This window comes from Excalfactoria chinensis, chromosome 2, assembly GCF_039878825.1.
Source record: "Excalfactoria chinensis isolate bCotChi1 chromosome 2, bCotChi1.hap2, whole genome shotgun sequence".
Classification (NCBI taxonomy): domain Eukaryota; kingdom Metazoa; phylum Chordata; class Aves; order Galliformes; family Phasianidae; genus Excalfactoria; species Excalfactoria chinensis.
Window position 1 is genome coordinate 126,471,612 of NC_092826.1, and position 13,021 is coordinate 126,484,632.

At 41.0% G+C, this 13,021-nt stretch overlaps 1 protein-coding gene across 2 annotated transcripts in view; it reads left to right on the forward strand.

Annotated features, from left to right (window-relative positions):
• The first annotated feature begins 8,327 nt into the window (after positions 1 to 8,327).
• APBB1IP (amyloid beta precursor protein binding family B member 1 interacting protein) overlaps positions 8,328 to 13,021 on the forward strand; it is a 59,433-nt gene continuing 54,739 nt past the window's right edge. For both annotated transcript variants that reach the window (XM_072327493.1, XM_072327494.1), the window contains exon 1: positions 8,328 to 8,437. The gene's annotated coding sequence lies outside the window, so the exon portion shown is untranslated. The remainder of the gene's footprint in view (positions 8,438 to 13,021) is intronic.

Here is a 13,021-nt window from a genome sequence, read left to right on the forward strand (position 1 = left end):
GATACCCTCAAACCAAAGCCACATCCTGCCTTTGTGTGTCCTGCAAGAACTCTTAAAATTGTCACTGACATAGCTAGTGCATAGGAACTCACATCCCCTGGAGCATGAAACACTGTTAAAGCATATAATTCTGGCTGATTACATAAACTGTTGAATGATTTTAACTTCTGATGGGTGAAGATTACCTTGCTGTCACAGCAAGCTCTGTTATAGCCATCAGAAGGTTGTGCTACTGGGCTAGAATATAAATGTTTCTTGGCAAGTGGATACTCAAGTTATCATGTAAGGAAAATATGTCAGTATTCAATAGATTAATTATAACCATATTCTAAAAATAACGTGAACTGTGTATTGCAACTGTGCAAAGTAGAAAGTTATTCATTGGAAGGGGAAGTGAGAATTCACTTCCTCCAACTGAAGTTAAGAAATGCTACCAAAGCTACTGTAACTTTCCTTTTTCCTATGTTATTGATTCTACTAAATTCAAATAGAGCTCTATTCAACTTGTATCTTATGGAAAACTATACCAACATCACATGCTTGCAACACCAGAGGGCTCGGGTTCGAATCCCCCTTGTGGCGCAAGGGGTAAAACTGCTGCTCTGCTACACTAGAGGGCTTGAATCCCGGGAGTTGGACTCGATGATCTCTAAGGTCCCTTCCAACTCGCACGATACTATGATACTATGATCATCTGGAAAACACTGTTAGCTTACTAATCTTCCATCTGCCTTATACTCTTGTGAATTGTGTCAGATGCTAGTCTTGAGTAAAGGTAATAGGTGACATGTGGGTTAATATAATTCCTTGCACTATGAGGGTTAGACTCAGGTAGAAGGGGTAGACTCAGTTCATCTCTTGTTTGGCTTGCAGACATTTGGTTTCAGTCCAGCAGCAGCCACAGGCCATGGAAGGCTACCAAAGGAGAGAGGATAGAAAGGTCAAGCTCTCCAAATTCTTCACAGTAATATTCAAGGTTTGCTGTACCACACCTGAGTAGGGTATGTACTACCATTCAGATAATCCACAGTTTCACTGAGGTAAAATTTCATGAAGTCTTTCTTACGAAATATAACACAAAGTTCTGAGTTGACCAATCACGACGCCCAGATAATGTGAAAATGTCCTTAGCCCCAAATTTTGCATTACATGGACCTTCTCTTCAGACTTAACTCACACTGCTATCACCTAATTTGGTCAGGCTTATTGAGACCTATGAGAAAGGATTGTATGTGTACCCAAATTCCAAAATATCGATGCTCATTTCAAAATACAATGCATTTTTACATTAATGAAGAACTTAGACAGATGACTCCCACTATTTTCTGGTGACATTTATTCTAAGGCGTCATGAAACAGATGTTGTTAATGTTGAGTAAGTTTAGAATATGTTAAAAATCAGTAGTACAGGTAGACTGTGTTTTTTTTAAGGTTGTCTAACGTGGTACCATCTTTAACATGCTTATATATATATACATATATAAATAGGAGGCAAAAATTTAACTGCTTCAGAAGTGAGTTGAAGTTATGCTGTCCCTTACTGTAATTGTACTAGGAAAGGGTTAGTTCAAATGAATGTTATATCAGTATTTTTCTTTTTGGGGTGCTGATATTTATGCTCTCCCCATAAACACACTCTCGAAAGTCAAGGAACCTCACCCTTCTGTCTTTCTGCAGAATCCATAAATAAGGCCTGAAAGTACCTGAGGCACAGCAGTTCAGCAATCACCACCTTAGTCTGAGCTTCTGAGAAGTGTGAGCTGCTCACTGAGTGCTCACACAGGCACTAATTCTGGTACTCCAAAGATAAATACTGTTAGCGCTTTATTTGGTTTTCATGAGGTGTAAAAGGAGGACAGTGAGAGTTACAATAGTGAGAAAATCAGGACATTAAGAACCTGTTATTTCTTTGGAAGTGGGGTGGAACCAGGTGATCTTCTAAGTCCTTTCCAACTCAAAACATTCCATGATGGCCTGTGCAACCTATTGATTGACTGCTTATGTGGATGCAAGTGGGTGGGCATGATAAGATCACTAAACAATACTTTCAGACAAGATAGAAACTCACCAGACCTGTCACTTTTACAGAAGAAAATTAACACTACAGAAGTCCACAGGGATATATAAATCCTCTCCAAGAGAGCCAGCAGAACTAAATGCCACGTCTCTGTGTAATTATCACGTACCAGAAAGACTTATTCTGTTGCCCTCTGTAGGTTAAGTTTATGAAGTGGTTAACACCGGAAGACAATTATTCCCTGTGGCTCTCATTTCTTTTGCCTGAATTTCTGTCACTCCTTTGAACAACCAATAAGCAATAATCAGGTCTACAGAGGACAACCTGATACTAATTATAGTGGATATTGTAATTGCATATTGTGTAACTGCTCTTCTGAATGTTATAATCAGAATTTTAAACCTAGCAGGTATGGTGGAAGATACATTAAAGGAAAAAAAATACCACTACCAATGCAGCTAGAGGATGTCACATGGCCAGAAACCATCCAGTTCAAGCCCTAAGCATGAAAAAAGCCTGTTGGGAAAGTGGTTTTTACACCACCCACATCTACACTTTTTCACTCTCCAATGATCAAAGTGGCACAAGCTCCCAGAATGGCATTGAACTTGGGAGGTGAAGCAACAGCATCAGCTAAAATCCCCCTTTTCCATACTTAGCTTGTCAGAAAACTGTGCCTTTCCCAGATGCTAAGCCAACAATAGATACTTGTTTTGGTCACCTACCAAGGGGGATTAATGCAGCACAACCTACCCAAAATAAAGCAATGAATTTAATATTCACCTCCCTTCTAGATGGGGCAAGAAGATGAAACTTGTTCAGCTTTCCCCTTTTTCTTCCAGATTTAGGCAGGGACTTGAGGTAAGTTCTGTTCCCTACTTTGGCCCCTTATTAGAAGTAAGGGCTACACACCTAAAATCTACTCTGCAGGTACTATCAGGATCTTCTGCTTTAGAAAAAAAAAAATAGGTCTCAAGTCTGAAATTTTCCTTCAGTTTGTTGTTACACTGACGGGAAGTAAGTAGTGATGGTGCAACATCTCCACTTCTCTCTTCTTCATGTCAGACAAGAAAGCACAGTTGGTTTGTAGTGCCACTTTCTTCATCTCACCCCTTGCCCTATATGTGTACTGTGCCCAGTCAAATGTTGTACAGTGTGGCTCTAAGTGACTACATACAGGGGCATAGAGGTATGGTCAGGAGACCGGTATCAGAAGTGGCATTCACACCCCTTCACTTAGGCTGACTTCTAGCAGAAAGAATCTTCAAACTAATATACTACCTGTGTAAATCTCATTTTATCAATGACAACATTTTATCAATTGGAAAAAATAAGTGGATATGGAAATAAACCACAAAGGAAAGAAGTGAGAAAGGAAAGAAATGAGTAAGGAAAGGGTCGAATATATTGAATAAAATACATTATTTACTTCTATAATTCCACATTCTTTTGTCTTCAAATACCCTTTACATTCACTTCAGCATGAAATTTAAAATCATTGCTTATATCATAGTTTGTCATACATGTGAAATCTAACACACAGCATTAATAAAATCAAATGTCCAATTTAAAATAATGCTTCTCAGTAAGATGACTTTAGTTCATATCGCTTTGAGCAACAGCAAAAAGCCTGCCTTGTAAAGCTAAAGAAATAACATTAATAATAAATGCTGACATTTTCAAATGAAGACCCTCAGGTTATAATTTTCTAGTTAATAGTAAATAGCACTCTCAATAAGCTAGATGATATTTCAGTTTTCCATTTAACATTTACAGGATTCCTTTTAGGGGTGCAAACAATGTCATTTATTGTAAGATTAATAAAGCTAATAAGTTATGGTAGTCAAGCTTTTCCCCACCACAGTTGGAATTTCTGTTAGATGTTCAGCTCTTGCAGTGGTGAAGTGGGCTGACTTGAAGAACAGAAAGCAGTTGCAAGAAATATGGATGTGCACAGAATCATATTTATACATGAGAGCTGGAAAATTGAGACCGGATCAAAAACTCATTGATCCAAGCAAAAGTTGCTCTCAGGCATATCTAGATTTTCAATCAAGGCCTTTGAAATTTTAACAGGAAGAAGCCCACACATGTAAATCATTGCCTGAACATATTCTGACCATGGAAAGAAAAGCCACTGACTAACATGAAGGCCTATTGTGTATGGAGGAAGTAAAGTAATGGGGAAAAAAAAAAAAAAAAAAAAAAAAAAAGGAAAAAAGCTGGAAATCTATCTTCAAATCATCCCTAGTGCACAGAACTGTAGTTGCTAAGCTGAGGTCATAAACTTCAAAACTGTTTCCGTCTGAAATTTCTGTAGTTAAAAGTATGGATTTTTTCCAGCTCTTCTGCTGAAATGCTGCTGAAAACCTCATCTTCAGGTTTTCACCCACATAGAGATTGAGTTTTGCTTTTGGTTTTCTGATGGAGGAACAGATTAATGTAAGCTTTCCTAGAAATAGTTGCAGAGGGTAACTCACAGTTTGGAGTCTCCAATAGATAATATCTTAGTTGTTTCATAAAAATAAATTTTCAGAATAGCTCTACTGCTTCTTAAACTTTTTCTTGTCTTTTGGGCTCATTCTCACAAGACAGTTCTTGACTTTAGGTCACTGATACCACCAGTTGTATCTCATCTTAGTGATTCCTGATAATGCAGTATCTCTGTAAGATAATTCCTCTGGTTAGCTGGTGCATTGTTGCCTGCACTAAGGCAAATAACTCTGTTCCTAACTTTGCTCTCCTAAGTTAGAAAGCACATTTAAGAATGAAAAGGATGGAAAGGTGAATGGGCAGAAGGAAACTGATCTGGCTACATGCTCTTCAGCCCTTGAGTTTTGGCTGCTTTTTTATTTTTTTTAACCAGCAGATGTACATGATGTACTGGTTAACCAGCATCCACATTTAGTTTTACTTGAATTTGTTTTACTGTGATTTTTCAAAAGCTATTGCTGGTAATTGCCTACATGCAAACCCAAATGAGAGCTTTCCATCTTTCTCAGAGGAAGTTTTACAATGTACAGGTCCTCCACATTATTGTATAATCACAAAGGAACATTAAAAAATGCAGTAGAATTCATTCTAATTGGAAGAACATATGACCTGTAGTTGCTTCTTGATTATCCTTACACATTCTGCTTTCAGCTCTAGGAAGATCCCAAGTTTTCCAAATGCCCTGGCTTACATCACAGTTTGACTGGTGCTGTGATTCACTTTGCACTAATTGCAGCCTCGGGGTTTCCTGAAAGAGCAGTCTTGGTGAAAGACATTATCTGCTGCACCCCAGGGGATGTTCCAATCATTATGCCAAAGATTTCAGTGCTTACAGAGGGCTACTTGAAAAGAAGGTACTCCAGCATTTAGAAATCATCTGCTTTAAATTAAGCTGATGACTTTTACTACTTTTTTGTAGCTTATCTATGCCTAAACCTCTATGATCAAAACATTTGTTCTTCCAGTTGTTTGGTTTCAATGATAACCATTTAAAAAATCTCGTTTTTTATGTGTTTTAGGATGACGACATGATTCATAAACAGATCGATTTTCTTTTTTTCTTTTTCAACTGTTGGCCAGTGTCACAGTGGCTTGGCTGTATTTTATGTATCTGCAGCCTTTCCATGAATGAAGTCTATAGGCTAATTCTGCATCACTCGTGGCAGGTAAAATCCCAGACATCACAGCGTCACATCTGCCCTGTGAGAAAATGAAGATCAGCCTTAAAAGTCACATTGTTATCAGTTCACAAAGTGATGTCAAGGAGACTTAAGGGGGTGTATCTGTAGTAAAATGTTACATTTTGTCAGTGGAGTTTGGGTTTGACAAAATTGTTTCTGTTTGTTCCCTTTCCAAAACAGATGTTCTGCTTTAACTCTAAATTTTGCTCTGCTTAATGGAAACTTACATACAAAGAAATGCAATCCACAAGAACTGTGAAGATCAAAAATGCTCCTGAAGCTGAGGGTGTATAATGATAGTGTATCTATCTACCCAGTGATCTACTCTCCAGTGATAGGAAAAGGAAGGGAACAATTTGTGATTGCATGCATCAAACCTTGAGTCATGCAACTGCTGTGAAACACACTGTTGTTATGTGGGTGGGAAACATGGCTCTTCTTTCCATTAGGAAACAAAAAGCTTTTGGAGAAAAGCACAACAGAGGACTGGAACTCAGGGGAATTATTCTGCTATACATTCATTTCAGCTGAGAACCAAGAAAACAAATTAAGAAACACGACATATTTCTACCCACTCTTGCTACAAACACGGTATCTCACTAATGTTAGGATACACTGTTAATCAGGTCCATCTCTGATGCAGCATTTCCCTCACCACATTTCTTCCTTATGATTATATCATGGCCTCCACCCATCCCACTGAAGCACAGTTTCTCTCATGCTCCTGAATACAGCCCATAACTTCAGAGAGCATTCAAGGTCTTCTGGAATTTCCATGGTTTTCTCCTCATTTTCTAGACATGTGCCTTTCTCACCTGCACTGCTCCATAGAGAGAAGGATGCCTACCTGTTACAACCAGGTACAAGGAGATCAGGAAAATACTGCCATTCAGCTTTACTAGTTGTATTTCAGGACACTTGGGGAGGACAGGAATGAACAAAGATAGACACAAAGAAAAGAAAGGCTCATTTGCAGTGCCAAAATAAATGTAATCTGCATTATTATATAAATGCCTTGGTCATGTATTATGAGAACAGCAAAATAAGTGCAAAACCACTACTGTAACCAGGGTGTGCCCCTATTGCTGGTAGGTTACATGTAGAAGTGAACTAATACTTTTTGGCAGCAAAATGCACTATCAGATGTAAGTCTTTAAACATGTGCAAAGCATTCATTGCACAGTGCTGATTGCAAAATTAACCTCGGGGTGGTTTAAAAAACTAATTAATTGACAATCAGCGTTTCGAAATTACCTCTCTCTTTAGTGCCATAATGATCCCAAAAGGCAAAAGAGCAACTGCAAAGAATGTCAGCAATGAGAATATGCAGAATCTGACTCCCAAGCTGCTGAGCTCATGTTTAGTAACTCTTTGATTATTTTTCAAATACTAAGTTTGCCAGATATGGATGTATTTGTGCCTAGCCAAAGATGTAGTTCTAACTCAGCAAATCTCTGCTAGATGACAAATAGCTTCTCAATGAAACAATGCTTTTTGTTCTCTTTTGTCTGGTTTTGCTTGTTTTGCTTTTAAGCAACAGGAGCAGAACAATGTACTGTTCCCTAAATGTGTTCTGAAGTACAGCTGAACTGTGTCAGATAGTTTTTTTCATAGCAATTAAAGCACTGACATGTATTTGCTGTGCAGGATTTGGTGGTAATTAAAAATATTACCAACCTTTTTCTACAATTATTTTATCTCAAGCAGTGTTGGAAGTACAGAATACAGGATTCTTTCACTGGTTTGGAGCTGAGCATGGTGATTTAAAATAGAATCATAAAGGTTGGAGAAGATCACTCATATCATGTATTCCAAACATCAACCCATCAATCCAACTATCAGCTGTCCTCTAAACACATGGTCAAGCTAAACCACCTTACAGCCTTTCTAAATTTACCTTGAAATAACCATGTTGGAGATGGAGACATCTTCGCTTATATTCACTGTGCCTCACTATCAGCTCCTTTGATACTGAAGGAGAACGGCTAAAAGCATTGGTTTAGGAGAGCTACTAAGTATGAGCACAGAATTTAAAACCAAATCAAGAGATGAGACCCTTGGCATGTCTCCTGCTGCACTCCTAATTTCATCATCTTTTAAACTTGGTGTTAATTCACTGAACTATGTATTTGATGCTTGCCTTTATAACTTCAGATGGAAGATCCAGACGTTATCAGGTCTTCCTCTTTTTTGTGCCCCTTTGGATGGAATTTAACATGATCTGTAAGTATTTCTATTCAATGACTTAAATTTCAGCACACCTCAAAGCAGCTCTTCACGATGCCACTGAACGACGGAGAAATGGGATGCTGTAAGAGTGCTGGCTGGCATGAGGTGGTTTACTAATAAAAACGCAAATAAATATATATACAAAAAGTGTAGCCAGACTCTCCAAAATCACTTTTCTGTCAGAAAACCAGCAGCTGAGGTGGCCAAGGGCCAGGGCGTGCCTCGGGCTCCATTTCGCTGGCTCACCACAGCCTTCGGGGCGGCCTCGTGCCGGGGAGTCACCGCCACTGCCAACGCCTGGGAACCGAGGGACACCCGAGAGCGGGACGCCTGCCCTCGAGGCTGAAGGCGGAGGGCGTTGCTGCGAGCTCTGGGGCGGCTCCCGCAGAGGCAGCCCGCGGGCCGGCCCCACTTCCCCACAGGCGCAGGGCGGGAGGGTTCCCGCCTCGAAGGGAGAGCCGCAGAGCCGCCCCGCCGCGACTCCTGCTCGCAGCAGCGCCGGGAGCCGCCCGCCAAGGTGAGTCGGGGGTGAGGGAGGTGTCGGCCCCGACGGAGCGGGCGGGAGGAGGTCTGGCGGCGCCCGGTTCCGGCCGGGGGCAACGATAGCGGTGCTGAAGCGGGGAGCAGCGGCGGGCCCCGCTCCGGCCGGGGAACTGCTGCCTGTTGGAGGGGGGGAGCCGGCTGAGGGCAGCGCGGCAGCCCCGCCGTCACGCAGGGCGCTCCCCGCGGGGCTTCCGACGGCGGGCGGGGCCGCGGCGGGTGGCGGCGGTACGTAGCGGTGGGACCCGCGTTCGCACTGAGAAGGTCATGCTGCCTTCACGTGAATGCCGCGGACGAGTAACATATGAACGATCAGTCCCCGCGAAGTCAACTTGGGATGAAATCTGGATGCTGGAATGTCTCCTGGTAGCAAAATACGTAGGATGCCATCACACGGAGACACAGTTTGACTTATTGGGGGCCATTCCTGCCCCACATTGCTCTCATCTGGAGTTGATGTGGCTCCTACTTGAATGTTCCCCTCTTAACTTCAGCTTCTGATATTTTGGCACTCGTCTTTCCTCTTTGGTTCTAGCACCCCTTTGTGAATGATGTGAAATCCATGTTTTGCCATCTGTCCTAAAAAATACCTCTTTCAAATCTGACCCCTTGAGCGTCACCCTGTTCCCCTGCTGCTGCACGCCAGTGATGCAAATATGGCATTAGCAGGGCTGGGCACAGTGCAGTGCTCAGACAGAACTTGCAGAGGGCTGTGCAGAGACCTACTCTGCCCATACGGGCTCCCACTCATCCACCTTCACTAACTTTACAAATTTCTTTTCGAGAAACTTGGTAAAGAATGTGAATTTGGGTTAAAACTTCATTTAAAACAGGATGTTTAATTTCTTACTTCGATTTCCCCCTATGGGCTTGCTAAGGAGACTATTGCATTTAATTGTACCTCATGCTTTGTGCAAGCTGATGAAAGTGAAACTCGGGCTTTTTGGTTGCCTGTAACAGTATGGTGTCTTTAGCTTGTTTCTTAATGAAGATTCCTAGTGACAATGGCATGCATCCATGCAGATGGCCTCTCCTACCTCCCAAAAAACTTTTGGGGCTTTATAGGCATGGTCCTCCTCAGTCAGCTTCAAACATTGCCATGTTAGTTTGTCACCAGAGGTTTCTAGTTGCCTTTATGGTCAACAGAGGGAGAGAGAGAGATGCTTGTCAAATCTGTTCTGATGCTCAGTTTTAGACATCTACTCATCATGATCTATAAAACTGACTTTGTCTCTTTTCACTGAATAAAAGAAAAACGTCTAGGATGACGAGGTTGAATGCAAATGTTGTAGAAACTCCACCATGTGTCTCTTCGTGATTAGGAGTGACCCATAATACAGTAACATTTTTTCTTGAAAAAGCAAATGTTTTAGCCAGCTTTCTTTATCACCCTGCATGTTGCTTCGTGGCTTCCCTAGATATTAGTTCATCTGCTAGAGTGGAAGATAGTAGTTGCACTGTGAAAGAAACCAGGGTACCTATGTCCTCCTAAGTTTCTGTAGCAGACTTTTGAGCACTTGCATGAACACCCATTCCTCACCACAGCTCAATATTAATTTATAGCATTGCTTCTGAGCTGTGAATGAAAAGAAACACAAATAATTTTTATCTGATTTACAACTTTAATATGGGAATTTGCAAACTAGTTTGGTAATGATTGTTGATAAAGTTTAACTTTGTCATTAGTTTCTAAGCCTTCCTTCTAATGAATCGACCTTCTAGATTGGTGGCAAGCTTAATTGCAGTCTTAACTTTTGCTACCATGACTTGAGTCCCCTGTTTTAGGCCAACTAGTGTCTGCTAGAAGGCAGTTCACCAAGAGAATAGGCAGACTCCACAGTACTGTTTCTGTCACTTGTAGGCATGCAGTCCATGGCAAATGAAAAGCTGCTTCTCAGTGGCCTTTGCTGTTTGATTTTGGTGCTCATTTTTTGGTAGCCCAGGGTACAGATACATGATTACTTTTCTTCCTCTTCTGAGGAGGAATTTTGTAACCTTTCCAGCACTACAGGGCACCCCATTCTCTCGCTTGCTGTGGGAATTTCACTGAAGCACAGACTCAAGAAGGATGTACCATTGCAATAAGTCGTTCTGAATGTGTTTTTTGTCTCTGATTGCAAGTAATAATAATAATTAATGAAAACAGTCAACTCTTCATTACTGTTCTAGGTGCTTTTTGACCAAAGCTTGCATTTGGAATATACACACTGACTGGAGTGTGCATTGGTGAGATGACCCTGAGCACAGATAACACTCCCAAAGAGTTGTGGTTATACCTTAGTTTTGTACTTTGCTGACCACGTCATACCTAATGTATGAGAAAGACAATACAAAGGAGACAGTTGGCTTTAGGTCAGTCATTGGAAGGGATTCAGCATAAACATAACTCTGCTTTTGTCCCATAGTGGCTCTGTTCTTCCATGGAATTCAGTAAAGCTTTTTGTATTTGCCACTTGGCTGACCTTTGTCTCCCCTCTGCCATGATGGATTTGTTACCTTTGAGCAGATCAGTTGTTCCGTCCCTCCTGAACTTGGTCAGGAAAGAAAAGAGTGAGGCAGTGGGATTTCCTTCTCATGGAAGGAAAAGCATACAGAAATGGAAGAATTATGGTGGAAATGTCACAAGATTCTTCTCTAGCTACATTTTCTTCCTGTTTCCTTTGTGTGGTTTAGGGCTTGCTGGTCTGTGGCAAGGCAGCCACAGCCATACCAATATAGCACCCTATCCAGGGTGACTCCAGGCTTCCTCCTAGCCTACAAATCTTTGTCTCAAACACATTATTTATTGCTGTTTCTGACCACTGTGTATTTTGGTGAAAAAATACTGTGCTTAAAGTTTGCATGGTAACTTTCATTCCTTTTTTTCTCTTCCTAAGTTTGTCATATTGTTTCTATTTTCTGATACTTGGCATCCCCTCATTCAGTAGAATACTGGGGGAAGTGGGCAGGTTTTCCCACATTGTGGATGTATCTATTCCTTTCTCTCTTGTGTGTGGGCTTCCATTTTATGCTGGTTAGCCAGTGTGTGAATGCAGGATCAGTCTGACTGTGGATTTGAAGGCTAAATATCAAAATCTTTGTTTAGTAGGGAGCCACAAGACAAGTCCCCTATCGCTCATTCACCTGGGAATGAGGGAATTCTGGGAGTAGCTTAATGATATTAATTAGGAATTAAATGCTTATAACCCATCTGCTTCATTGCAGGGCTGAGTCAGGCTGAGCATCCAGTTGTGCTGGATCCAGAAAATACCAATCATTTAACTCCTTTTACTTGCTGGCAAGTTTTTTAAATGCAAAACAGTGTTGCTTCATCATGTTAGTTATGTGCAGCTGTGTTCAGTAACTGGAAAAAAAAGAAGAAAAAAAAAAAAAAAAAAAAGGAAGGAAGGAAAAAACAACACCAACATCAGCAAACATAGATTATGGGAAGTGTGGGAAGGAACATGAGAGGGAATAGATAGAAGCAATTTGTCCAGCTCGCTGCCTTTTCCAGAAGATAAACTGGGGCAATGGGCATCTTATTGCTGTGTGCCAGAAATTCGTCTTACAACTAGGAGCTGTTTCTTCAACCAGTTCTGCATGAAGATGTAGTCTCTCCTATCTTTTAATACTTTGTGGAGAATTTGTGCCCTCTGGATGGCTCACAGTGGGAAAGTTTCAAACTGGACCATTCTACAGTAAATAATTGTGACAAAGGGAAAATGAGATTACAAAGCCTGTGGCTGTGCAGTATTTCTTCAATGCTTTTAGACCCAGGCCAAACTGAAGCATGTTACCTGCTGAGAGGATGCTATGTAAAGAACAGAAGTGGCACTGCTTTCTAGCTCCATAAAAGCAGTCCCCTTTTGAAGTTGACATGGGACTCTAAAGTGAAGTCCTGTAAGATTAAAATATCTGTTTCAGGCGTGCAGTCAATTTAGCCAGCAAGTTTTCTCCACAGTGGTTAGCATCATGTATTTCAGAAGAAGGTATAAGAAATCCTTTGCTGAGAGGCATTTTGTTGTCTGCCTATCTTGAAACCTCTGCTTGGATTCCAGATTGGTAGAGCCCTCATTTTAGGTTGTAAAGCATGAGGTTCATCATCCATACCCGCGTTTCTCTGGAATACTAACACTATCAGCTGTAACTGTGTGTAGAGAAAACAACTCAGCATCTTGCTAATTCACTGTTTTTGGTGGTGAGTTTTGTGGGTACATGGTGCATATTACCTGGAACAGTTGTGCAGACTATCAGTTTCATTTAATATTCCATCATTTTTGTGTTATAAACCAGGGCAGTATGATGTAACTTCCTCTAGCTATTAATGCACTTTCCCATCTCTTCTCTGTGACAATCAGTTGCCGTCTTTCCAGATTTGCTCTTTATGAAGGGGCTTCTGTGTCCTTAGTCACTTAATCTCTCTTCCCTAATTCTCCTTCTTTATTCCCTCTTTGATATGAGATGGTCCACTTTGCATATTCTGCCTCAGTAAGGGTGAATCTCTGAGCTGGGTGATCTGATCATTGAGCTACTTATGGCTTTCAAAACATTGTAGAATTCATTCCACTACAAAAGGCATTTA